At 43.0% G+C, this 27,286-nt stretch overlaps 1 protein-coding gene across 12 annotated transcripts in view; it reads left to right on the top strand.

The window, feature by feature from the left end:
* Positions 1 to 27,286, top strand: part of CHRM3 (cholinergic receptor muscarinic 3) — a 524,789-nt gene that overhangs the window by 476,285 nt on the left and 21,218 nt on the right. The window contains exon 9 of one of the 12 annotated variants that reach the window (XR_010134437.1): positions 20,021 to 20,528. The exons of the other annotated variants lie outside the window; for them this stretch is intronic. The gene's annotated coding sequence lies outside the window, so the exon portion shown is untranslated. Of the gene's footprint in view, positions 1 to 20,020; positions 20,529 to 27,286 lie in introns of those variants that run through there. 12 annotated transcript variants of the gene reach the window in all.

Raw genomic sequence — 27,286 nt, forward strand, 5'->3', positions numbered from 1 at the left:
GGCTTTTACTATTGTCCCTGTTTTACGGATGGGAAAACGCGAGGCTTGGAGTAATTAAAAAGCTTGCCCAGGCCAGGCGCAGTGGCTTACGCCTGCAATCTCAGCACTTTGGGAGGCCGGGGCGGGCGGATCACAAGATCAGGAGATCGAGACCATCCTGGCTAACACGGTGAAACCCCGTCTCTACTAAAAATACAAAAAATTAGCCGGGCGTGGTGGCGGGCGCCTGTAGTCCCTGCTACTCAGGAGGCTGAGGCAGGAGAATGGCGTGAACCCAGGAGGCGGAGCTTGCAGTGAGGCAAGATCGCGCCACTGCACTCCAGCCTGGGCGACAGAGCAAGACTCCGTCTCAAAAACAAACAAAAAAAAAGCTTGCCCAAAACTACAGCCAGTAAGAGGTGGATCCTAGATTCACCAGACACACAGCTGTAGAGCCCATGCTCTTAAAGAACCTTCGGCTCTGTTTTTAAATACCTTTGTAAACTAGGATTGTAGCCATGGAAATCAACAGGAGATCAAGGATTCAGAAGAAAGAAATACAACAGCGCATGAAGGCAGGCGATATTACTGTCACATCTTTATATTGGTTGTTATATTAGGTAATGAATGTGAAAATGCTTTAAGGAGAAAGATTTTCATGTATTCCTTTATTCATTCAGCCAATGTTATGAATCACTGTGTGCAAGGAAATTCACTGGACTGGGCATAGGGGGAATAAAATGCTAGCTCTTCTTTTTAAAATTGCCTATTAAAAGTAGGAAATGCCATTTATTATGCACCTGGGATTAGTAAATTCTGACTTGGGATGTTGCATACTCATGCCATTAGATCCCAACAACCATCTGATAAAATAGATACCACGATGCACAATTCACATGGCAGAATGGATATTTATCCGTGAAAAGCACTGTTTCAAAGGTCTTACAGCCAGGCTAGTGCGTGGTAGAACCACACTCCAACCTGCATCTGTCTGACTCTTCAGGGGCACCGGGTTGCCAGCTGCACTTCAGAGCCAAGCTTAGGGAAGGAATGTTTGCCCAGACAGCCGTCTTCTTTAGGCCAGAGCTCAAACCCTAAAGCCTCAAGCAGACATCCATAATCTGGAGAGACATTTCTCAAAACCAAGTAGAATTATAAAATAATTAAATAGAATATAAATTATTTTCCCTTATAGTGAGTGTTGATTTTAAATGAAGATTGTGCTGAGGATGGCGAAGCTTGTGCATACAAAACCAGTGTTCTGTGGGTATATGATATTGTTCTGCTTATTTAAAAACTGAATCAGATTGTAAGATATAGGAGTATGCCCACTAGGAATAGGGCATTTTCTAAGTGACATCGAAAGTCATGTATGGGCTGGGCCCGGTGGCTCACGCCTGTAATCCCAGCACTTTGGGAAGCCGTGGCGGGTAGATCATTTGAGGTCAGGAATTCGAGACCAGCCTGGCCAACATGGTGAAACCCTGTCTACTAAAAATACAAAAATTAGCCAGGCGTGGTGGCACACACCTGTAATCCCAGCTACTTGGGAGGCTGAGGCAGGATAATTGTTTGAACCCAGGAAGCGGAGGTTGCAGTGAGCTGAGATCACACCACTGCATTCCAGCCTGGGTGACAGAGTGAGACTCTGTCTCAAAAAAAAAAAAAGTCGTGTCCAGGTATATGATGAGATGGCAGAACTTAACATCGTACCTAGAAAAATACAAGGTATTCTTATAGCTCTGGCTATAACCATTTCTGTTGGGGCCCAGAGACAACACAGCGCCTCCTAGTTTACCATCCATCTCCCCTCCAAAGGCAGCCTTGGACTGAGTATGTAACTGGCAACAACCCCAGTCCCCGGAAGTGACAGGCACCAGATTTCTCCTGATGATCAGTATCAGTGTTGTTTCACATACGCTTCGGAGGAGCCTGCCCTCATTTGTCCTGTGTTTAGCCAGTCACAGGCAAGCCAAGGAGGAGCATAAAACGGGAACCAAAGCCCACTGCAAGTGTGCCCGTGGCACCCAGCACCAAACACTTAATTATCGCTCCCTCCTTGAATTGCACACACTGTAAAGAAAGACAGGCGAAACTCTGAAGTCATTCACAGGAAGGTACTATTGTGTGGGTGAGAAATTAATGCTCAGCAACACCCTTGGGTGCTTTCAGAGAACAGAAGGGAACTCCTGCGCCGTGATGCCGTGAGTGGCCTCTCGTGACCTTCGGTGACAATGCTGCATCAGGGTACTCTAGTGCAAATCTCCACTGGACATGTTGATTTTACAGCTGTCACTAAATAGCACATTTACTCGTTCACATGGTGTAGCTGGACTGCCACCCGGGGACCACACAGAGGTCCTTTTCCCGTGGTTCTCATTCCTCCTTTCTCCCTCTCTTTTTTCCCTTCTCTCAGTCTCTAAGTGGCTCTCCTGACCTTTGATGATGACTGAGACAGATACAGATATCTCAAAATAAGTAGCCCCAGGCAAAGACCACTACTATAAACTTTAAGCTGTTTCTCTCACCCAGAGCTTCAAGCCCATCCGCCAGCCCAGGCTAGGGAGTTCTCAAATCTGTTCTCAAGCCCTGCTAGGTAGTCACATCCCCCTTCAGCTCCCATCCTGCCCAGCTGAATAAAGAAGACACAGTGCTTCTCTCCCACTACATTCAGCCATAAATCAGCGAAAGGACCCTGATCCTTCAGTCCAATCTCAAACCTGCCTGAGAAGCACATGAATTAATGAAAGAATGATGAATTCTGAGAATGAGAACGGAGCCTTGGCTTGTAGTAGGCACTGCTTTCATTAACTGACCATGTAACTTTCATGTCTTTGAGCCCCAGTTTCAAGATTGATAAAATATGGATAATAGTCTGCTTCACGTGAAATAAATAGAGCTGTGAAATAGCTTTTTAAGCCTCAAGGTCAAGGTCCTTACAAGCAGAGCCTGGGGTGGGGATTCCTGTACCAGTGAATACTGGGAGTGTACTCTTAGGAGCTGAGCAAGATGAAAGTTGGCTGCAGCCTAGCTTTCTGCCTGATGCCTAGAAACCCTGCACCCCAAACTGCATGCCAGAGTTTGCCCCACGCTGAAACAGGGACCCAGGGGAGCAGCTGTGAGTTCTCAGCCCCAAAACAGCAGGTGAGGGTGGGGAGAGCACCTGGGCAGGACACCCAGCAGCGTGCACTAAAAGGAACCATATGGTACAGACTGAAGGCATCAGGAGTTCTTGGAGGAAGACAGAGTCAAGAATTAGGATCCACTTGAGCCCTAAAATGATGAAGGAAGGCAAGTCAAAGCCCTGAGAACAATCCAAGAATGGTTTCCCACTTCCAGCTTTAATCTCTCCGTCTGAAAAGAACCCGTAGTCAAAGAACCGCCTTGTAAGCTTGGAACATAGTAATCAGGCAATTAGGTGGACATTGAATTCGTTCACCCTGTGGCCTACAGCTTCCCTAGTGGAGGTAAGCCTTAAAGTGGTCTCTGCCTGGGCTACAGAATCAGCCACAGGAGTCAAAGTCCCCTGTGGCGTGGCCCAGCCTGGAGTCACAGATCACACCCTCTGGAATGAGCACATCCCCAGCCCTCAGCCATGGATCCCCAAGACTTCCTTTCTTCCTCTGACCCCCCCAGAGCTTATAATGTGTACTTATTACTGTATTAATTGCCCCGATTAAGTATTATCTTTTTATGTGCATATGTCTTTATTTGCCCAAAATGTGAACTCCTGTAGGGAGAAGCTACGTCTAAATTTCTTTTCATGCCTGGTTCTTCGTGGGTGTTTGGTAAATACTTATCGATGGAGTATTCATTTGACTGATAGAGTGGCATAGAGTGGCAGGGGTTTCAGGCACTGGGGAAAGAAGAATCTACAAAGGGAGTGAGCATTTGGAGTTACTTTCAACTCATTGATATGTGGTTTGGGGTACACTGTCTTCTCTCCCAAACAGGTCATTTTGTGTTTGTTGTTTCTACTGTATTATGTCCTTTATGTTTGGGGACCGTTCTGTAATTCTTATGAGTCATTCCTGGGTCCTTGAAGCTAAATAAGGTTAAGGCACATTCTTTGAGGTGCCCCTGGGAAGGTTCCTAGTGTGTAAATGGCACAGTCTCTGCACACAAGGAGTTTATTATCTAAAGAGGGAAAGAATAGGCATTTTATGCAATGCTGACAAGGAAACAGAGCGAGTCACATCTCTGTAGGGTCACACAGGGAAGTTAAGAGAGGCAGAAGGCAAGCGCTGAGCCAGCCCGTCCATCTCCCCAGGTGGGTAACAGTTGTCCAGATAAGTAGAAATACCCCTTCCAGGCAGCGAGGACAGATGAAACCTTGTCTGTTAGTTTCCTGTGCAGGCCTTCAATTAAGTCATACGGTAAGGATTAATGTTTGTTGAGTGTTAGCGATGTGCCAGACATTCAACCCACCCCTTCCCGGGAGCGCTAGACAGGCCAGCAATCCAGACATCAAATGGATCTGCTGACAAGGTGGCTCAGTCTCACAGGTGAGCAGTTCAGAGCTTTGTGGGTTGGTTTTATTGTTCACTCCTTTGTTCTTTGGGTATTTTCCCCCAAAACTTCGCCTGATGTTCTGTGAAGGAAACAAAAGTACCTCCTCTATGTTCCGTGCTGGGCATTCACTCTGCGGTTATGCTTGTATTCATGGAATAGCTGAGGCTCTCGTTAGCCACCTTCCTTCATATTAAAATCTGTCAAAAACAGAAGTGCTCTAAGGAGATCATGCTTTTCAAACATTCTCACTGGTGTATTAAATAGGTGAGTGATCACAGGTGCTGGGTGTGTTTATCCTCTTTTTGACTCAAATGACATTCATTAGTTTTCGCCTAAGGCATACCTGAAAGCCAGATTCACTTCAAACTAGCAGGGATTAAAAAAACGATAAACTACAGAGGCGATTTTGTGCTTTACTTCTCCTGGCGTCACCCAGACTGGCGGGGATGTGCTGCTCTTCCTGACCCATCCCAACAGTGTCCTCGCTTTGAGACGTGTTCCCTGCGGGCTCTGTGAGTTAGGATTGTGGAATCACTCCAAACTAGCGACAGAAGACGTTCAAGAAAAGTAGACAGTTGGCCTCATAATAGAATGTATTTAAATATATAATGTTATCTAGAAAGAGGATTTCTTAGGTTGCAAGATGGCAGGATGCACTATATCCTGTGTATAGGGTATAGGGTATAGGATTGCCATATTATTATTATATTATTTTTTGAGATGGAGTCTCGCTCTGTTGTGAGGCTGGAATAGAGTGGTGCGATCTCGGCTCACTGCAACCTCTGCTTCCTGGGTTCAAGCGATTCTGCTGCCTCAGCCTCCTGAGTAGCTGGGACTACAGGCACGCGCCAGCATGCCCAGCTAATTTTTGTATTTTTAGTAGAGACGAGGTTTCACTGTGTTGGCCAGGATGATCTCGATCTCTTGACGTTGTCATCTGCCCGCCTCAGCCTCCCAAAGTGCTGGGATTACAGGCATGAGCCACCGCCCCTGGCTGCCATATTATTTTCTATGTCTTATGTACAGTTTCAGTGGAAATAAGTACCATAGTAAACGTCAGTCATAACACATGATGAGTGACCTGTTTCTTCTTCCCTCTGTTGTTTTGTTAGTTCATTTGCAATATGTCTCTGTCGTCGTATTTTGTATAGGTACATGCAGTTTATATGATATGGTTCCCTGAGCTACCCAACCTAAAAAGGACTTTGGAGTGCTAATGATTACTGCCTTAGACCTGATAAAAATCTCTTAACCTGGGATAGTTTCTCCTTTCCTCGTAAGGAAAAGCTGACATTCCCAAAGAGTAGCCAAATACGAGAGGCTCACTGAAATTTTTAGCTGGGGTTCAAGAATGAAAAAAGTTCTTCCACCACAAACATGCCCAATTTACACACAGCCTCTCTACTTCTCAGTAATTTAGACAGTTGTGTTGATTGAATTCTGGAAATAGAAATGAAAAATAATTGGCCCGTCATTGTTCGAATAAACTTTGTAAGAAAGCTAACACACCTCACCCCACACTAGCCACTGGTCTCTTGGGGACCTGCAGGTGCAAGGTAGGTAAGGCCTGTGTCATCAGCCCTCTCTGACTTGGAGCTGTTTGTTAAACACAAGGCCAAGGCAAGACTTGTGTGTTTAGAAAGATGGCAGTGTGGTGTGAGCAAAATATAAATTCTCTGTAAGTCAGAAGATCTCACCTTGGTCACATTGCTACTTTTTTAGTTTTAGACTGAAACCCTAAAGGCCTTAGTTTTCATCTCTATAAAATGAGGTGATGAACTTTAATGTCCCAGAGCTATCTTTCAGCTCAGACCTTCTGTGACCAATCGTAGCAGCAATTATACCCAACAGACCTGTGGACCTGGTCTAGATCAGAAAGAGGAGTAGCTATCCTGAAAAGTAGGACTCCTCCCAAAGAGAACTAAACACTCACCTTGTGTGGGATGGCCCCAATCCGAAATCAGCACCACAGAAGAGCAACTGAGCAAAATTATCTATCCAGAACATCTGAGAAATGACAGGATACAACACAAATCCTTCCCTGAGGCAGCCTTCCTTAAGCCTTATTCATCTGCAGTCTACTTTTATAGGGAAAAACAAAATAAGGGTAAACATTATACTTATGAAAATGTCCAAATATCAGCAGGAAGTAGAAAAATCCGAATGTAATATTCTGACAGCCTGCAGTCAAGTGAGACTGCGGAGTATTTTTAGCATCATGGATATGTTTTTTCAAGTAATATACATGCTGTGATAGATGTCATGAACAGACCTCAAAAATCAGCAGGCTCTCAATCCCTCAGAGCATAAAGCCACCTGCACAAAAAAACAGTGTTTTAGTCTGAGTTTCTCTTGTTCAGCTGAAAAGTTTGGCAGAACAGCCCTCCAGTTTGTATTTTTTTTTTCTTCCTAAATTGCATGCAGAATCCAGGACCAGAAAAAGTTGTCTCTTGAGTGTACTTTTGAAATGACCCCAGTACAGAAATTGCTAGGGAAGCACAGCTATTCGTGGGATCCCCAAGTCACTTTGCAAATCATGACTGTGCCAGTGTGTACAGTTGGGATGTAGCGTGTCTATCCGAACACACCCAGGGCATTTATCATGTACTGTGTCTATCTGAACACATCCAGGGTATTCAAACAGACTGAGTTCATAACCATTCCATATAAGTGCTGGTACCTTTGGCAGGTCACTTGTCCTCCTGAGCCTCAGTTTCCTCAGCTACAAAGCGGGGATAAACCCTACCTTTGCTTCCTGAATTCCCACACAGGGAACATGATAATGCAAAGGGAAACTTTCTTTTTTTTAATTTATTTTTATTATACTTTAAGTTCTGGGATACATGTGGAGAACGTGCAAGTTTTTATACACGTGCCATGATGGTTTGCTGCACCCATCAACCCATCATCTACATTAGGTATTTCTCCTAATGCTGTCCCTCCCCTAGCCACCCACCCCCTGACAGGCCCCAGTGTGTGATGTTCCCCTCCCTATGTCCATGTGTTCTCATTGTTCAACTCCCACTTACAAGTGAGAACATGCAGTGTTTGGTTTTCTGCTTCTACATGCTACTTTGCACCTATCACTGTCTGTTGAAAAACCTTTAGCAGATCTCTTGTTATTTTCAGGTGACAGTCAAAACTCTGAAACCAGACACTGCCTGGTTTGCATTTCTCTGCCTCTCTGGTCCTTCTCATGGTTCCCCCTGCAGGAATCCTCCCTGCTGCCATACTTGCCTCGTTTTCCTCTGCATATCTTGAGCACCTCCTGATACTTGCTTTTGCTTTGGGATCCAAGAACTGGTTCTTACCAGCCCAGTTGAAGTCCCCCCTCTCCTCCCAACTCTGCCTACCTGCTCCTCTCATTGGAGTTTCTCTCCACAGCATCCACTGAACTCTTCACTCATGAGGACTGTCATGGATTTCATGGATTTCGTGTGCTTAGCCTTGGACTAGAAATTTTACATACATCATCCTTTGTTATCCTTATAGGAACCCGAAGAGTAGGGATTATCCCCACTTTGTAGCTGAGGAAACTGAGGCTCAGGAGGACAAGTGGCCTGCCAAAGGTACCAGCACTCAGATGGAATGGTTTTGAACTCAGTCCATTTGAACTCAGTTTGAACTTTACTATGTATGGGCTTCCTTTGCATAACTTCCTTGCAGCTTTAGTTTAGTTTTAGAATATATATATATTCTAATATATATATAGCAAGACCTATATATATCTACATACACAGTATATATATCTATATACACAGTTGACCCTCGAACAACACAGGTTTGAACTGTGCAAGTCCACTTAATATGCAGATTTTTTTTCAGCCAAACGCAAATGGAAAATCCAGTATTTGAGGGATGTGAAACCTGTGTAAACAAAGGACCAACTTTTCATAATCACAGGTTTCATGGGGCCAGCTGTGGGACTTGAGTGAGTATTTGAGGATTTTGGTATCTGCAGGGGTTGTGGATCCGATCCCTGATGATAATGAAGGAAAGCCCTATATATACATGGATCCATTTAGAGCACACACACACATTCAATGGTCTTAGTTAAATTTAAACCTAAGGGCAATGTCAGTCTGTTACCAGGTTGGTGCAGAAGTAATTGGGGTTTTTGGCATTACTTTTTTTTTTTTAATTTTGCGATGGAGACTTGCTCTTGTTGCCCAGGCTGGAGTGCAATGGCGTGATCTCAGCTCGCTGCAACCTCCACCTCCCAGGTTCAAGAGATTGTCCTGCCTCAGCCTCCCGAGTGGCTGGGATTACAGGCAAGCACCACCACGCCGGGCTAATTTTGTATTTTTTAGTAGAGACGGGGTTTCTCCATGTTGGTCAGGCTGGTCTCGAACTCTCAGCCTCAGGTGATCCGCCCACCTCAGCCTCCCAAAGTGCTGGGATTACAGTCATGAGCCACCGCACCCAGCCGCCATTACTTTTAAATGGCAAAAAACGCAATTACTTTTGCACCAACCCAATATATCTTTGTATCTGTGTGACTAGCAAAATGCCCAAAAGGTAGTTGTTGATGATTCAGTCATTTGACAAATGTATATTAACGCCAGCTTTATTTAAAGCTTTGTGTTGCCTGTTGCAGAAACAGCACTAATACAACAGACATGAATTCTGTCCTTTGGGACCCATGAGGCTTGAGAGCAGATGGGTGTTACACAGAGAGCTAAGATTCTATGGCAGAGAGGTGGCAACTGTTTTTCTGTTAAGGGCCTGAGAGCAAATATTTTAGGCTTTGCTATCGCAAGGTCTCTGTTGCGACTATTCGACTCTGTTGTAGTACAAAGACAACCACAGACAACACATAAACAAAGTTTACTGTGTCCCAGTAAACTTTATGTGTATGGATACGGAAATTTGAATTTTATATGCTTAACATGTGTCACAAAATGTTATTCTTCTGGTTTTATTCTCAATCGTCTTTATATTTCTACACAAAAACCATTCTCAGCTCACAGGCTGCACAAAATAAGGCACAGCCAGATTTGCTCCAAGGCCAACCCTGCTCCATGGAATCATGTCACAATGGAGACCTAACTGAACTGGGTCTTGTGTTGACAACGATTTATGTATCTCAAGACAGTATCATGTAGCCGTGGTCGCTTTGCATTCATTTTGCCCCACATTGTTGGTCTTCAATACTGGTGTTCGATTTAGCATGTTGGGGTAATGAGTAGCAACTGGTCAAAATTAAGTGAGAGTTATTGTTTTTCTGCATAATGTTTCCTGTGGCCTCTCCTATCATTTCTTCCAAGGCAGTATCAAATGAATTAAAAGGCAGCAATTTACATTGAATTGCTCCCCCATTCCCAGATCAGAGCACTTATTGCCACTCCAGCTTCCCCTCTTAAAGGTAGTTTTATGAAATGTTGTAGGAGAAGGAAATAGCATCCCTTATACTAGACTACACCTCAATCCTTGAATTGTGGAGGTGAGAGCATCAAAAAAGCTGATTGCCATACCTTTCCCACTGGTGACATGCTAAAGAACTCACTTTTGTTTCTCACTCAAAACCCAAAAGTGGCAAATATGTTCAGCTCGTTGGTCCAGTTTAATCTCTCGTTCAGATCTTAGTAGTATCAGCCCATTCTATAGGAATTATTTGAATAGCCAGCTTCATTTTAAGACATCTTCTTATATAACTGAACAATTAATTATACACAGACATAGTCCATTCCCTTCATATTGATCTTGTTTCTCAATGTTAAATTATTGGTATGCATTTATTGTTAACACAACATTGCTATGGCTTATATCAGTTTTGGAAACCAGCTGGAGGTAGTGTAAGCAAAAGGGTGGATTGGTGACATGATAGCGAGGTATCTCAGGCAATCCGAGGGCCAGAAGAGAGCCAGGCTTATGGAGGGCCCTAACTGGAACGTGGAAAGCCATTAGGATCCTAGCAGTTCTGTGTCTTCAGCTGTGCCTCAGTTTCCTCTGCAAACCAACTCTCTCTACGTCTCCATATAAATGGTGAGTGGAAGATGACATTCATAGATATACATCTCCACTGTGCATGAGACCAGCCTCCACCATGGGATGCACTGACTGCTGTTCAGTCCCAAATATGCATTCCTGGGACAGAGGATGCCATCTGTCCTGTTCTGGTCAATCACATGCCTCAGAAGGGCAGGAATAAACAGCAGAAAGTAGGAAGCCAATTGAGGTTACTCGGCATTTGGGGTATGCTATATATATGTCTCTCTCTTTGGGTTAGGCTGACAATCAGTTCCCTAGTGTTTACTCAGCACTCACTTCATGACCCTTACTCGTATTTGCTTAGCTCGGGGGGTTCATCAAAGCAGGCACATTTGCAAGAAGTCATCTACTTATTGAACAACTCTCAGGAAAAGACATAAATGTCATTTTGTTTTCACCTTCTGTGAATCATAGTTGGTATCTTCAACAGAGATAGCAAGTGCAAAATGTCTGGAAAAATCTCTGAGTTAGAAAAGACTTACAGAAAATAAGCAAATTTAGGTTAAAATTGCCCCATCTCTCTCTTTTTCTGAAACCCAGACATACACACACAGAGTCATCCTGTTTGCTTGTAATTTTAATCTATAAAAGGTACTCATAGGTAATTTAAATTCTAGTGAATCATCCCTTTGGAAACTAATTGAAAGTTTTTTTATTTTGAAATATCAAGGCATTTTTCTTAAAATTCTATAGGAAGTTAGGGGCTTCAGGGGAGCCACAGTTTTATTTTTTAAAAGCATAAATTTGCAGTGGCACATGCCTGTAGTTCCAGCTAATAGGGAGGCTGAGGCAGGTGGATCACTTGAGGCCAGAACTTCAAGGCCTGCCTGGTCAACATAGCAAGACCCCATTTCTATAAAAATAAAAAAAAAAAAAGAAAGGAGAGAATAAAATAAATGGCTTTCAACTACGTGGTAAATAAACCCTAACTGGTGAATAATAATGTCAGTTTTCTTTTAGTTAACACCTGTTACATGCCAGATACTGCTATATATTATTTATAACTTTCAAAACTGCTGCAGAAAGTAATATCTCCATTTTATAGATGCAGAGACTGAGGCTAAGAAAGGTGAATTGAATTTCTTAAGGCCGTACAGCTCTGTGAAAGAATTCAAACCCAGGTGTCAATGGGCTGCTTCATGCTTCTTCTCATGAGGGGAAATATTCAGATTTTTTTTTCTTTCTACAGATAATGCCATATCCAGCAGTCCCCTTTTGGCACTGGGGACCAGTTTTGTGGAAGACAATTTTTCTGTGATGGGGAGGAGAGGAGGGGGTGGTTTCTGGATGATTCAAGTGCATTACATTTATTGTGCACTTAATTTCTATTTTTTTTTTTTAATGAGACAGAGTCTCGCTGTATCGCCCAGGCTGGAGTGCAGTGGTGGTGCGATCTCAGCTCACTGCAAGCTCTGCCTCCCAGGTTCACGCCATTCTCCTGCCTCAGCCTCCCGAGTAGCTGGGACTACAGGTGCCTGCCACCATACCCGGCTAATTTTTTGTATTTTTAGTAGAGACAGGGTTTCACCATGTTAGCCAGGATGGTCTCGATCTCCTGACCTTGTAATCCACCCGCTTCGGCCTCCCAAAGTGTTTGTTTCTATTATTATTACATTATAATATATAATGAAATAATTATACAATTCACCATAATGTAGAAGCAGTGGGAGCCCTCGGCTTATTTTCCTGCCACTAGATGGTCCCATCTGGGGGTGATGCAAGACAGTGACAGATCATTAGGCATTAGATTCTTATAAAGAGCACACAAGCTAGATCCTTCGCAAATGCAGTTCACAATAGGGTTTGTGCTCCTATGAAAATCCAATGCTGCTGCTGATCTGACAAGAGGCAGAGCTCAGGCAGTCATGAGAGTAATGGGGAGCAGCTGTAAATACAGATGAGGCTTCGCTTGCTGGCCCATACTCATCTCCTAGTGTGTGGCCCAGTTCCTAACAGGCCACAGACTGGTACATGTCTGTGGCCTGCATCTTGGAGATCCCAGCTATATACAGTAATGACTATCTTCTCAGTATTTTAAGTTTTATTTTATTTTTTTTTAGTGAAATCTCTCTTCTTTCTCCCTCACCATATATACCATATATTTGCCCTATATATCCATGCACTGACTCTGGGCCAGGTAGCTTGTCGGACGTGAGGGCAAAGGGGATGATTAAGACCAGGCTTCTGCCCTCAGATGATTACAGGTGTTAAGGGAGGTGAGAATCAGATAGTTAAAATACAGGTCAGTTTACTCATTGCCACGTGAGGGTACATGCTGGTCACTCTGTAACTGCCTAGATGGGACACCCCTAATTCAGCCTGAGGAGGAAGGGCTCCAGCAGCATCTCGCTGGGGTTGACCAGGTGGCCATAGAGGGTAAGACAGGACTTTACAGGTCTACAATGGCAAGTGCAGAGGTACAACAGAGAGAATGAATCCAAACTCCTTTACGCCGGGGGTTTTCAAATTTAAGTTTGCCTCAGGATTGCCTGGAGAACTGGTCTAAGCACTGATTGCTGGGTATCACCCCCAGAATTTCCAAGTCAGCAGGTCTAGGATGGGGCCCAAGAATGTGCATTTCCATTTTTTTCTTAAGACAGAGTCTCACTGTGTTGCCCAGGCTGGAGTGCAATGGCCTGATCGTAGCTCACTGCAGCCTCAAACTCCTGGGCTCAAACAGTCCTCTCACCCCAGTTTCCCAAAGTGCTGGGATTACGGGTGTGAGCCAACGCACCCAGCTTGTGCATTTCTGTGAGGCTCCCAGGAGATTCTGCTGCTGCTGGCCCATCCTGCGAAGCACCACCTGAAACAGCACAGCCAAAGCAGCCTCTGCAGATCATTAGAACGGCCTGTGCTTTCCAGGTTTTATCAGTCTGGTATTTATATCCATGTGTTAGCTCAGAAGCCAACTTTGCCTTGCCTGTGTTTATTAAAACATCCATAAATCTGTCAGGTGTCTTTCTTTCAATCTGAAAATTTCCCAGGCAAGGAAGCCATGAATCATCAAATTGAAAATCAGGCTCCCGGGTGAACTGGCTGGACCAGACACAGGGCACTGTTTTCCCCACAGGCGTGAGCAGCCACAGCCCGGCAGCGCCTAGTGTGCAGAATCCGGCAGCAATGAAAGCAAGAGAGGAGAGAGAAATGCCCTCTTCCTTCTTGTCTCTCCAGTCCCCTTAGAGAAGTACTTGCTGATCCAGAACAAAGCCAGTCAACCACATGGTCCCTCCACGGTCACACACAGCTGGTTGCTGTGCTGCAATAGAAGTCTCTCCCTCCCCAGGTACAATGACACTGGACATAGTTAAGGTTAAATCTCTTTCTGAGGACCATGAAACTATAATGATAATTTCAAACATCTGTTTGTTGCTATTAATTTATATGATATTCCAGTGAGTTTGTTACCCAGCCAGGCTTGCTCTGCCTGTCACACAGTATGCCAATCACTGTGATAAGGTTTGCAGCAAAGAAAGGGTTTATTCACGAGGCAGCAAAGCAAGAAGACAGGAGAAGAGATCCCAAACCCAACTCTCCAAAGACAGGGTTGAGGGACATTTATGGGATAAAAGAACAAGGCAATCCGAGGCATAGAGAAGGGGGTAAGGAAAGTGTGGGAATTGGTGATCTGAGCAAGTGTAGTCAAGCCTTGTGGCTCTTCATAGGACTCATGTTTACAAAATGGAATTATTAGCATGATCTGATGATGGGGTTTTGGCCCTGTGATACCCAAAGGTCACCCATGGAGCAGTCACACAGTCCCAGTTGGAGGGTCGCTGGTCTCAGCTGGCTTGACTTGGATGAGAGCTGACCCCAAGTTCCTGAAAATACAACTTAAGTGGCCATTACCATGATAACCTATAATCAGAGATATTATCTATATAGAAGCTTGTGAAGTTTAGTTATATATTATTTGGCCATGCAACTTTAGCTATGTGGAGGTTTGTTTGGTTTTGTTTTAGAGACAGAGTCTCACTATGTTGCCCAGGCTGGCATGCAGTGGCATGAAGATAATTCACTGAGGCCGCTAACTCCTGAGCCAAAGTCATCCTCCTCAGCCTCCTGAGTAGCTCGGACTATAGGTGCACACCACCATGCCTAGCTAATTATTTTTATTTTTATTTTTATTGTAGAGACAGGGGTCTTGCTTTGTTGCTCAGGCTGGTCTCAAACTCCTGGCCTACAAGTGATCCTCCCACCTCAGCCTCTCAAAGTGCTGCAATTATAGCTGTGAGCCACCGTGCCCAGCCAGCCATGTGGGTTTTAAAATCAACTAGAAGCAAGCAACTAAAAGCAAGCGAGGCCATTTACGTTTGGGAGGCCTAATCAGGTTAGCCTTCGGTTTCAAGTTTAGAAGAAGAAACAGCAGCAATCTTGGTTTTCAGCTGAGGAGGCTGGGGGCAAGATACTTAGTAATAAAGACAGCAGGCAAGTGCTAAGTAAAAGAATACAACCCCTGGGCCGGGCGCGGTGGCTCACGCCTGTAATCCCAGCACTTTGGGAGACCGAGGCGGGCGGATTACGAGGTCAGCAGATCGAGACCATCCTGGCTAACACAGTGAAACCCCGCCTCTACAAAAAATACAAAAAATTAGCCGGGCGTGGTGGCAGGTGCCTGTAGTCCCAGCTACTCGGGAGGATGAGGCAGGAGAATGGCGTGAACCCGGGAGGCGGAGCTTGCAGTGAACCGAGATTGCGCCACTGCACTCCAGCCTGGGCGACTGAGGGAGACTCTGTCTCCAAAAAAAAAAAAAAAAAAGGAATACAATCCCTGAACCAGAAACGAGTTAGTGCCTGTTGCGAGAGCTGCCACCAGCTGGCCTCACAAGAGAAAGTGGGTAAGGGGAAAAGAAAGGGAAAGGAAAAAAAAAATGAAATAAATTGGGAAAGAAGAAAACAAAATGGCGAATTGATTGGGGCTCCATCCACACATGTACCTGGGTTATCATTCAGGTAATCATTGATTACCTCACCACTTCTCTCAATCAGATTTTCATCAAAGCTTCCTATGTCATAAATCAATCGGAAAAAAATCCAAATCTCCAGATTTTACCTTAATTGTACCATGGTTCTTTCCCAAGCCAGGGACTTGGAACCCACACTCAGCCATCTGCTTCCTATGCCCTTTGAATAACTATTTAAAGTAAGTTCTTTGAGCTTGAGTTTCACCAAGGAAGAAAACCTTGTCAGCAAAGCTCCCAGCCCCTTTAATTTCAACCCTTTTGTGGTTCTTTACCTGCAAACAGGGACAAACAGGACCATTTTGACAAGTCCCAGATCAACATAAGCACTGAGGTATTTAGATATATAGAGTTCTACAGATTTACAACTGGAGGACAACTCATTACCTTCAATGTATTCTTTTTTTTTTTTTTTTTTTTTGAGTTGGAGTCTCGCTCTTGTCGCCCAGGCTGGAGTGCAGTGGTGCAATCTTGGCTCACTGCAACCTCCTCCTCCTGGGTTCGAGCAATTCTCCTGCCTCAGCCTCCTGAGTAGCTGGGATTACAGGCACCCGCCACCACGCCCCGCTAATGTTTGTATTTTTTTAGTGGAGATGGGGTTTCGCCTTGTTGGCCAGGCTGGTCTCGAACTCCTGAACTCAGGTGATCTGCCTGCCTCTCAGCCTCCCAAAGTGCTGGGATTACAGGCGTGAGCCACCGCCCCAGTCCAATGTACTCATTTTAACCGTGAGGAAAACTGAGACCTAAAGAGAACAACCACTTGCCCTAAATCATATGCTAATTCGTAGTGGTGCCGCTCTGGCGTGCAGGTGATTGTTAGTTTTATTTGCTTTTATTTTGTTTTGATTTAAGAGGTTTCCTAGAGATACTACTAATAATAACAATATTCATTTAACTCATATTGAGTCCTTCCCATGTACTAGACACTGTTCAAAATATATGTATTTTAATGTATTCGGAATACTTCTAATGTCTTTTAATCCCCGCACAATCCTATGAGATAGGTGCTATTATCAACCTCCGTTTTACCACTTAGGTACAGAGAGATAACAGAGAGATGCAGGAAGTTGCCTAAGGTTTTTGACATCACTCTTCATGGAGATTTAGGAAAAGATGTGAATGGCACAATTGCTAACTGGCATGGATGCAGTAAGAAGGGAAATCTAATCTATACTAAATTTGAAGGAAAATCTAATCTATACTAAATTATTATAACCTGCAATGGACATATCTTTAGAATATCATATGTGTGTGCTACTACAAGGCCACGTGACCTAGTGTTTTGTCACAGGCCCTGAGCTGCTAGAAAGCAGAGTCTCTGCAGCCCCTAAGGCAGGGCACACTGGCTGCCCAGCACGCAGTGGGTGTTCAATAAACCTATGAAGAAGTGAAATTGACATTGAGGGTGATTTATACTCCTGGAGACTCATCAGCCCAGGGGCGGCTCTTTGCAGAGAAAGGCATCTCTTCAAGATGATTTGAGGATCCTCTTGCTCCAGTAGGTTAAGAAATACATATCTAAGTGTTTTCCTCTGCATAGGATATTTCTTTATAGTTCAGGAGAATTTTCTGCCTATTTCCACCCCCTCTTGTCTAGATTCTATTGAAACACACACAACAACATTTAATCACTCACTCAGTGGGATAAGTGACCCTGACCCTTGACTCATCATCGTAAACTGTAAAACAACCTGATTTATCAAGAAACAACATCTCTCAGCCGTGATGTTCCTCCATCATTTATTTATTCTTTAGTGTTCAGGTTAAATGCCACCTCATTAGAGGCATCTCTTCCCCACATTGTCTAAGATAGGGCCTCCCAGTTACACACCCTTCATCTCCAACTATGCCCCTCATTCATTTCATTTGCAGCACTTCAGTTAGGTCCATCCATGCTTTTTGAAGTTTTTTTCTAGTGTAATGCACTCTTCCATTTATTTTGTTCATCCTAAAAGCTAGCACAGAGGCTGGCATGTTTATATTACTTATTTAGCAAACACTACTTGCTCTCTATGTGCTGAGCATTCTAACTGCTTACTAAATTTATTTGATCCTCCCTACAACCTCACACTTAGGTACTCTTATTACTCTGTGTTTTATAGATGAGGAAACTGAGGCAGAGAAATTGAGCCTTAGTTTGAGCCTTGGGGCACAAAAGTAGTATGTGTATTTGAACCCACTAAGTCTAGTTCTTGGTTTGTGTTCCACCATTACTTTGAACAAATACACACACAGTCAATTCTTATTTGTTGAACATCTAAATAAATAAACGAAATATAAACATAAGTAAAGGAACTAAGAACAAAATGTCTCCCGTCTACTGCAGCACTTCTTACATCTGTGTCTATATTTATCCCCACCTCTAATCTCTTGATCTTCTTTTGAAGTATTTTTGAAAGAGCATCTCTCCTCTTAAAATTTTTCTAGTGCAAATAAAAAACACACTGACCTAGAGTTCCAAAGGGAATATATTTATCGTATGAAAAGAGAACCCCAACAAACACCCACACACATCAGCTGTAGTTTGATGATAACAGTTCTAATCTCAAGAGAATAGCCAAACTTGCATGTTTTATGTTATGCTGACTATAGTGGGTTGAATGATGGTCACCCAAAAAGATATGACCACATCCTAATCTCAGAACCTGTGAATGTTACCTAATTTGGAAAAAGAGTCTTTGCAGATGTAATTAAGTTAAGGAGCTTGAGAGGAAGAGATCATCCTGGATTATTCATGTGGGCCCGAAATCCAATAACAGGTGTCCTCATACAAGACATACAGAGAAGAGAGAAGACAAGTAGGCAGTGTAACCATGGAGGCAGAGATTGAATTGATGTGGTTATAAGTCAAGGAATGCCCAGAGCCACTAGAAACTGGAAGGGACAAGGAATGGATTCTCTCCTAGAGCCTCTGGAGGGAGTGTGGCCCTGGAAACACCTTGATTTTGGACTTCTGGCCAGGAGAACTGTGAGAGAATCCATTTCTATTGTTTTAAACCATTCAGATTGTGGTCATTCATTATGGAAAATACAGGAAATGAATACACTGATGCTTGAAGATTGCACTAACTACTTCTTAAAAGTCTCCTTAACGAAGCTTTTTTGAGACTGATTTAGTTCACCTCTGCTGTATAAACATGGGTGGGAAAGGGTAGGAAAAATGGCTCGCCACAGACATCTTGAAATTTCTTTTTATCTTTTAGTTATTCTCACTGAACTGTGTGTGCCTATACAGGCAGGTAAACTCAGCAGTTGTATGGTGCTTACTAGTAGATGTTAAATATTACTCTTCATTTTAAAAAGTCATAAAGTTTTTAAAATATCCCTCAAAACCTTAGGAGACTGAATTCATAAGAAAGATAAACAGTGAATTCTTGTTAAGTGGCTGGTAAAAAAACAAGCATAATATGGTTCACTCCCACCAATGGATGCCTTACAGATGGACGACATGAGTCATGCCGCTGGCCTTGACTCCTTCTCACCAGCAAAGACCTTACAATCTGACTGCCTGTTTAGAATCTGGGACTGCTAAGAATTGGAGTTGGGAAGGTGGCCAAGAGAAATGCTTGGAAAGACTTTCTAGAGCTCATTGGAGAAATTTTAACAAGCAGGTGCCTTAAAAGAAATAAAAAATAATTGATATCCTTGACCTGAACTACCTCCAACCTACCCAGTCTATGATTGTCTCTTGATTCTGCAAGCAGGTGATATAGAAAACATGTGATAGTCATCTAGGACTGTCATTCTCAAACTTTAGCATGCATCTGAATCACCTGGAAGGAAGGCCTGTTAAAACAGATTTCTGGGCCTCACCCTCTGAATTTTAGTGACAGGAGGTCCGGAGTATAGTCCAAAAATGGGCACGTCTAACAACCAGTTGCTGCTGCTTGATGCTGGGGTTCCAGGGACCACACTTGGATGACAACTGGTCTGGAAAATTGATGAGTCAAGTATATAATGATCTAATTAAGTGAGTTGGCTTTTTGACAGATATTTGGGCTCCTTCTTGTACCGAGAGCAATATCACAACATGTTTCTGTGCTAAAGCCCTCAGTATATTTTTTGCCTGTAGGTAAGTTTATTGGGTGACCACTTTGTTGCCAAACAATGACTTTCTGCAAGTGTACTTCAGCGACGCATTCATTGTGTTTTGATCACAGGCACACCTGCTCAGTGCTTCCCATATACAGTGACCAAGCCATTAATCCTTCCTAAATTCAGCACCTGCACTGACCTTCCCCTTAGAGGTCCCATCCTTAAAGGAACCTTCAAGTCTCCACTAGGTCATTCGAATAAGCAGAAGGTGACACTAAACTAAATAGGTAATGATCCCAGGGCACTGGGTGAAAATATTTATCCTAGGTCATTCTCCTTGTCTGATGTGTCACTTGGGAATTAACCTTTCTCTGATGCCTCACTGGCTTGTTGAGGGCAAGGGTAATGAAAATACACTGGGAGCTATTTCTAAGTGTTGGTGTAGCTATGTCTTTAGTCTAAATGATCAACCACATTCTGTTAAAATATTTAATACCACATAAGCTGCTCTCCTAATTTCTTATAAATGTGCTTTTAACTTCAAGCCAGTGAAAGGCACATGGTGGTGATATTTTTGAGAAAGTAGAGAAGAAAAGAATGAATCCGGATGGTTGTTGAGACAGAAACTGAGCCTCGAACCTCATTTTCTCTCGTACCCAAACCTTGGTGAAACAACAGAGGAAAGTATTGGGCTGCAATTGTAGGCACACAAAAGCAAACCTTGAGTCATGGATGACCAACCAAGGAAGAGTCCCCTTGGGAGGAGGAGGTGCCAAAGACCAGTGATACTGCTTTGGGTTATGTGCACTGAGGGTTTCCAACCTGATGGATATGGATTCTAATTTAAAATATCACAGGGAAGAAAAAAATAGACGTTCCCATGGCAACATTTTCTCAGGGCCAGCTCTTCTGTCTTATTATCATATCTTATTTAAATATTTCCTGGAATCAGTTTAAACTTAATCCCTCTGTGTGTCTTCTATTTTCAGTGGCCATGGAGAGCGTAACATCTGGTCAGAGGTTTTCCTTAAATAAATCATATAATTGTAGGCAGGTCCATCGATTTCCATATGTTTGCTTGTGCTTACAATAGCTGCAAATCTAATATCATGTAAAAATTTCATTAACATTCATTTCCAGATCTCTAATTAAGAATTTTAAGTTAGCTAAATCTAACATTCCTTCAGGAACTGTGGTAGACACCTGCCTGCAGCTGGATATGGTACCATTTGTCACAACGTATGCTGTGTTCCAGCCCGGTTCCAAAGAGCATTACTGGGTTTCTCTGTGAACCACGTTTTGCCAGATACTTGGAGAACAACCCTCCATAAATGTTCCTTTGATATGTGATTTTATCAAAGCAACCTTTTCTTTGTTATTCTTTATCATTCTTACAAAAATTAACGTTTCTCTCCTCCACCACCCTCCCATGATGTTTATTTGTCCTGATTTGTCTCTTTGTCTTCCTTAAACAACTGCTTGTGTTACTCAGCATTCATTCATGTTCCTTGTGTTTCCAGCTGGGCTCCTTTACTTTATAGGGTGTGCACTGATACCAGCTTGCCAGCAGAGAGAATCCACTTTCTTCTTATTTTCTCCTTTTTTGAATGTGATAATTTGATGGTGTGTCATGGGAACTCATGAGTGCTCAAAAAGCTTTTCTTTTTTGGCGGGGGTGTACAGAGTCTCACTCAGTCACTCAGGCTGGAGTGCAGTGGGGCAATCTCAGCTCACTGCAACCTCCACCTCCTGGGTTCAAGCGATTCTCCTGCCTCACCCTCCTGAGTAGGTGGGATTATAGGCACCCACCACCATGCATGGATAATTTTTGTATTTCTAGTAGAGACGGGGTTTCACCATGTTGGCCAGGCTGTTTTCAAACTCCTAACCTCAAGTGATTTCCCCCAGCCTGCCCTAGCCACCCCGACCTCAGCCTCCCAAAGTGCTGGGATTACAGGCGTGAGCCATGGTGCCAGGCCTTCAGACAGCTTTGAAAGCTAATTAAACCTTCAGAAACTTAATTTGTTGGAATACGTTACACCTGGGCAAGTTGAATTTCCTTTTTCATAGCATCAGAACTTCCAGCATTTTATTCGCATCTGTTGAGATGTTTTCGAAGAGCATTTCATTACTTCTAAGTACATGAATATGCCTATCTTTAGTTAGTCATTCAGTATACAAGTTTTTTAAAGTGTCAGTTTCTCAACTATACCCAGATCATCTATATTTTTATTGAAATCAGAAAATTTATTCTGAAGCTAATAAAGCTGAAACTTCAAGGGACCCCCGAGGGATAGTGGAGCAATGGTGTTTTATATTCATAATTTTGTATTTATTTTGTTAAAGGAAACACAGCAAAATTTATAAGCTTCAGTTTCCACAAAGCTTGTATCTGTCCCTGATTTGTAATATATTGAAATACAAATCTTATAAAAGGCCTTTACTTTCATAGCCTTGTTGTATAGTTGAGTTGCTTGTTTAAGTCGTGGTCTTGATGGTTATTGTGGTGTTTATCTCTGGAGATAAATGCATTCTGACACCAACAGTCATATATCAGTAAGAATGGCAGTGAATTTGGGATGCCAAGGCAGGAGGATTGCTTGAGCCCAGGAGTTCAAGACCACTCTGAGTAACATGGCAAAACCTCATCTCTACAAAAAAAAAAATGCAAAAAAGTAGCCAGGCATGGTGGTGCACACCTGTAGATCCAGCTACCCGGGAGGCTGAGGTAGGAGAGTCACCTGAGCCTGAGGAGGTTGAGGCTGCAGTGAGCCATGATTGCACCACTGCATTCCACACTCCAGCCTGAGCGAGAGACTCTGTCTCAAAAAAAAAAAAAGGAAAAAAGAAAAAAGAAGAAGGGCAACATAGCAAGACCCTGTCACTCAAAAAAACATTTTTATGGTTAGCCAGGCATGGGTGGTACACACCTGTAGTCCTAGCTACTCAGGAGGCTGAGGCAGGAGGATTGCTTGGGCCCAGCCCAGGAGGTTGAGGTTGCAGTGAGCCATGATCGCACTACTGCACTCCAACCTGGGCCACAGAGTGAGACCCTGTCTCAAAAAAAAAAAAAAAAAAAAAAAAGAGGCAATGAAAAATAGACGAATTAGGTGGGATCATGTAGCATTGCATCAATTCTGATGCAATTGCCCGATGCCTTCATGGGGAGAAACCAAGTAATATGTTAATCAACCTCCGTGAACAATTAAGTTTCACCAGTAATGTCCCAAACCCAGGTTTGCTAATTGGCCAGTGTTAAGGGAAGGAATGCGGGGATCTTAACGCTACTTCTTCTATCATGTAAAACCCACTCAAAGGACTCAGTCCACCTCTGGTTTTGGCTCTTACCCATGGTTTATGCAGACTGGGTAACCAAGCTAAGCCAGCAACGGAGGACAACCAAGTACGTTGTCATCTCCATAGTGGGCTGGTAATTATACTCCAGTCCATCTGAAGCAGCCTCATTGACTGGGGTGATAACCAAGGTTCATTGTCTCATGGCCAGGGAAGTCAAGGACGCAGACACACAAAGAGTGAAGTAAAGAGTGGAAGTTTAACAGGCATAAGGAAGAGAATAGCTCTCTGCTGGAAAGAGGGGTCCTGGAGGAATGGATCACCGGATCCACAGTGGAATGCAGGGGGCTTTATAGATGCCTGGTGAGGAGGTGTTGTCTGATTTACATAGAGCACAGAAGATTGGTTGGATCAGGTGTACCATTTGCTTAGGGCACGAAAAACTGGCTAGGACTAGGTGCACTATTTGCATAGGGCTCAATTTCTGGTAGCCCCCGCTCTAATCTTTTATTATGTAAGTAGGTTTTCTGCCTGACCTGTGCCATGTTGTCCATCCCTCTACTGTACACGTGATAACACAAACAGGGAAGATGGAGCCTCCGTGTTGGACATGCCTGGCCCCTAGGTAGCCCTTTTCTATTGGCACAGCTGCTGGCGTTCCCCTGTATAAGCTTCCAGCTTGCTTATCTATGTTTGCAGCTCGATTTTTCAGGCTGCTTTTTATTAGAAAAAAAATGATTTCTTGGGCCACTTTTTGTTGAAAGGGAAGCTCTGCCAAGGACTCTTTTACACTATCTGCCTAAATAATTTCTTTCTACCTCCTGTATCACATTCACTTTATCAGCGGTTCAGGAGAGATGATGTTTCAGCCAGTCAGTCCTGGGCTGCCACACCTGGGCTGGGATGGGCTGAGGCTGTGCTTATGAACTCAATCAGAAATTTAACCAATTTTAAATGACAGTCTTCCCAGAGAGCATCAGGCATAATGATGGTGGTGAGAGAGAAAGATAATGCTTGGCTCAAGGAGTATAGTGTACATTTCAAAAGGGCCTTTAGTCTTGGCAGTTTCTGGTATATCTGTCACAGAGTAAAGAGGAATCAAATCTGTGTTGAATGTAGAACTGGAAATGTATGAACATAACAATAATCACATGGTTAATGCCAGTCACAAGAGGACCCCACAGTAGTGTAAGTTAAACAAATGGAGAGTCAGGCATGGTGGCTCACGCCTGTAATCCCAGCACTTTGGGAGGCCAAGGAGAGGTCGGGAGTTTGAGACCAGCCTGACCAACATGGAGAAACCCCGTCTCTACTAAAAATATAAGATTAGCCAGGCCTGGTGGGGCATGCCTGTAATTTCAGCTACTCGGGAGGCTGAGGCAGGAGAATCACTTGAACCTGGGAGGCCGAGGTTGCGGTGAGGCTGCAGGAGGTGAGGTTGCGGAGAGGAGGCAGAGGTTGTGGTGAGCCGAAATCATGCCATTGCACTCCAGCCTGGGCAACAAGAGTGAGACTCCATCTCAAAAAAAAAAAGAAAAATGGAGAGTGTGTTTTAGTTTTAGAGTTTGGCATACACAGTCCATTTCCTAGTACTGCTACTTAACTAGTCAAATGTTCCTCAAGCAAGTTTCCTCTTAATCCCTCTGAGCATCAGTGTCCTCATACATACAATATTGAGAATAATGTCTGAATTACTGAATTATTATAAGGATTTAATCTAATGAATATATATGCCATATATTGAGGGACACACAGTAGGTGCTCAAAATATGGTGGGCAGTACCAATTATTATAGGGTCGCTTACACTTTGGGTCATACTGTGCATCCTGAAATATCACAATTCAGCAATATTCATAGCATGTTGTATATGCTATGTACAACATGGTGCAGTGCAACTTCAAATATTAACACAATAAGACATGTTGAATCTTCCACTAGCATCATAAAGATTTTTAAATCATTTGAATCTGGGAGTTGGCAGTTGCAAAAAAGAATTCCTTTGGAGAAGCTTGGCCATTCCTTTGCAACACAGTAATTCTATAAAGTGTTTGATGCATGTTATCATCAGTAAGATCCAACTGATAATATTTACCACAGATAGGGACTTCATCACATCTCAGCCACTGAATTATGTACCCTTCATATAAGATCCCAACAAAGGGAAAGACAAGCCTTACAGGATGAAGTCATCTGCGCTGGTGACCTAGGTGTACGCGGACAGTTTGCAATCAGGTGTATATGGTTCTAAATTGTCTACTTACTGCCTGTATATGCATATGTGCCCCTTTCTTGTCCTCAGGAAGCCTAGAGGTGGGTGGGGAAAGATGACACATCTGAACTTATCAGGGCAAGGGAACTTCTATGCTGAGATCCTCATGCACACCCCAGGCAGCCAGAGTTCTATCGCCCAGAGGAGGTGCAATTCAATGGGGTTTTCTAAAAATAATTCCAGACACCTAACCTCAGCATTCAACCTGCACTTAATTTTTGTTTTTATTAATAAATTTCAGTATGATTTCTTTTTTCCCTCTGAATAAATCTTTCCATTTGCATTGCTTTCACATGCCAACTGAAAAATGACCAGGTTCATGAGTTTGGAAAGGAGAGCTTCATTTCCCATAAAGAGTTGCACCTTGAGGATGGCCATTCTGACAGGCTAAGAAGCATAACTTCCTGTCAGAAGCAGAAACAGACACAAAGGGAACAGGAATTTTGCTGAGTAGGGTGGCCTAATATACATATTTAATAAGCTATGGGAAGCATCATTAATATTTAGGAACGGAGAAATGTATGCATGCACAATTGAGCTTCATGCCCCTTCCTGGGTCCCATGTACAAAAAATGGCAGCATTAGCATGACCCGAAGGTGGAGTTTCCAGCCCTCTGACGTCAAAGGGTGAAGCAGAGGACACGAAAACCCTCACTGCACATTCTTCATAGGCTGGCCAGAGCCACTCCATGGTAGATGGTCTGTTATCAGGCAAAGAAGGAGGGGTAGCATCAGGGGTTGGTTGATATCAGAGTGGAGTTTGAAAGGGCTGGTTTCTGTTCAGCCTTAAGGGAAGAAAGCTTCATCCTAGTTATTAAGGGTGGGGGTATAACAAGGTGTGTCTGATCTATCCCATCACAGCCGAGAACTCAGTGTTCAAGGTCACCCTAGGGTCCCTTTGGCCAAGAGATGGTCTGTTCAGTCAAGTAAGAGGCTTAGAATTTTATTAGCTTACACTCACTTTTGGTATTTAGTTTTTTCAGTCATATTCCTCTCATGTTTTAGAATAAGGATTCGCACTGTTTTGTTTGACTGGTTCAACTTTATTCGTTTGGCCCGTTGTTTTTAATCCCATGGAGCCAGAATTAATAGTGACATGAGCTTTAGTTTCCATTTGGTTTCAGGAAATTCAAAACAAGAGATCATTGTTTTCTAATATTTAATTATATAGGCTGTGCCAAAGTAGACATTTTATTATTATTTTATTTTGATTCTTGCAGTTTCTGTACTTGTTTCATTTTCACAGATAGGTGGTACTTTCATTGAAATAATCATCTTTTATTCTTGCGTATCAAGTTTAAAGAATTTAATTTACGTTTTATGATTTAATCAAAATCTGAACATGACCTTGGAGTTTATTGTTTTAATAAAATTGTTTCTTAAGCTCCTGATCCATCTTAAACTTCATTGCAATCCTTGCATATGTATTAATTATTTGATTTTATACAGTTTTATGATGTGGGACAGATGGTTGATGACTAGCTCCTTTGACACTGGTAAAATGAGACATGCAGCTTTAATTTTTTACTAAAATTATAATAGATCTAGTGGGGAAAAATGAATCTAGAAACTAGCTATTTTTTTTTCAGAGTATCTTAGATTTGTATTGGCCTCACTGATGCTGAGCTCTGCAACATTTCACTTAAAAGAGTCTTCAGCAAACACAGTGTCTCATGCACCTTCCTGTCCTGGAAATCCTATTTTAGCCAAGGACATAATGTGCCAACATCTGAATCCTGGACAGTGTCTCTTTATGTTTTGGGGTTATTTTTAAAGTGTGTGTGACATATAGATTTATTTGCACTGAATAGGAAAGATGTCCACAATATATTGTTTAATGAAAATAAAAAGCAAGCTAGAGCACATAATACACATTGGAGGGTTGGGAATAAAATCTTGGGTCAGACGGCTTTGGTTTAAGTCTTAACTCTGGCTTCCTAGGAGCTGTGTGACACTGGCCCAGTCTCAGAACTTCTCTGTGTCTTCATTTTCTCATCTGGTGACTAAATAATAATCTCTTAATTCACAGGATCCTGGTGAGGATTAAATGAATTAATGTGTGTACACACAGCGAGCAGTGCCTGGCACATAGTGAGTGTTTAAAAATATGCATATGTCATTCTGCAAAAGAACAGATTTTGGAAGAACATATCCATTCATCTAACAAATATTTACTTAGTAAACTGCTACCAGTGATTACCTCTAGGGCATGGGAATGAGAGAGGCAAGGGCAAGAGGACTGAGTTT

This window comes from Gorilla gorilla, chromosome 1 (assembly GCF_029281585.2).
Source record: "Gorilla gorilla gorilla isolate KB3781 chromosome 1, NHGRI_mGorGor1-v2.1_pri, whole genome shotgun sequence".
In the NCBI taxonomy this organism is placed as follows: Eukaryota; Metazoa; Chordata; class Mammalia; order Primates; family Hominidae; genus Gorilla; species Gorilla gorilla.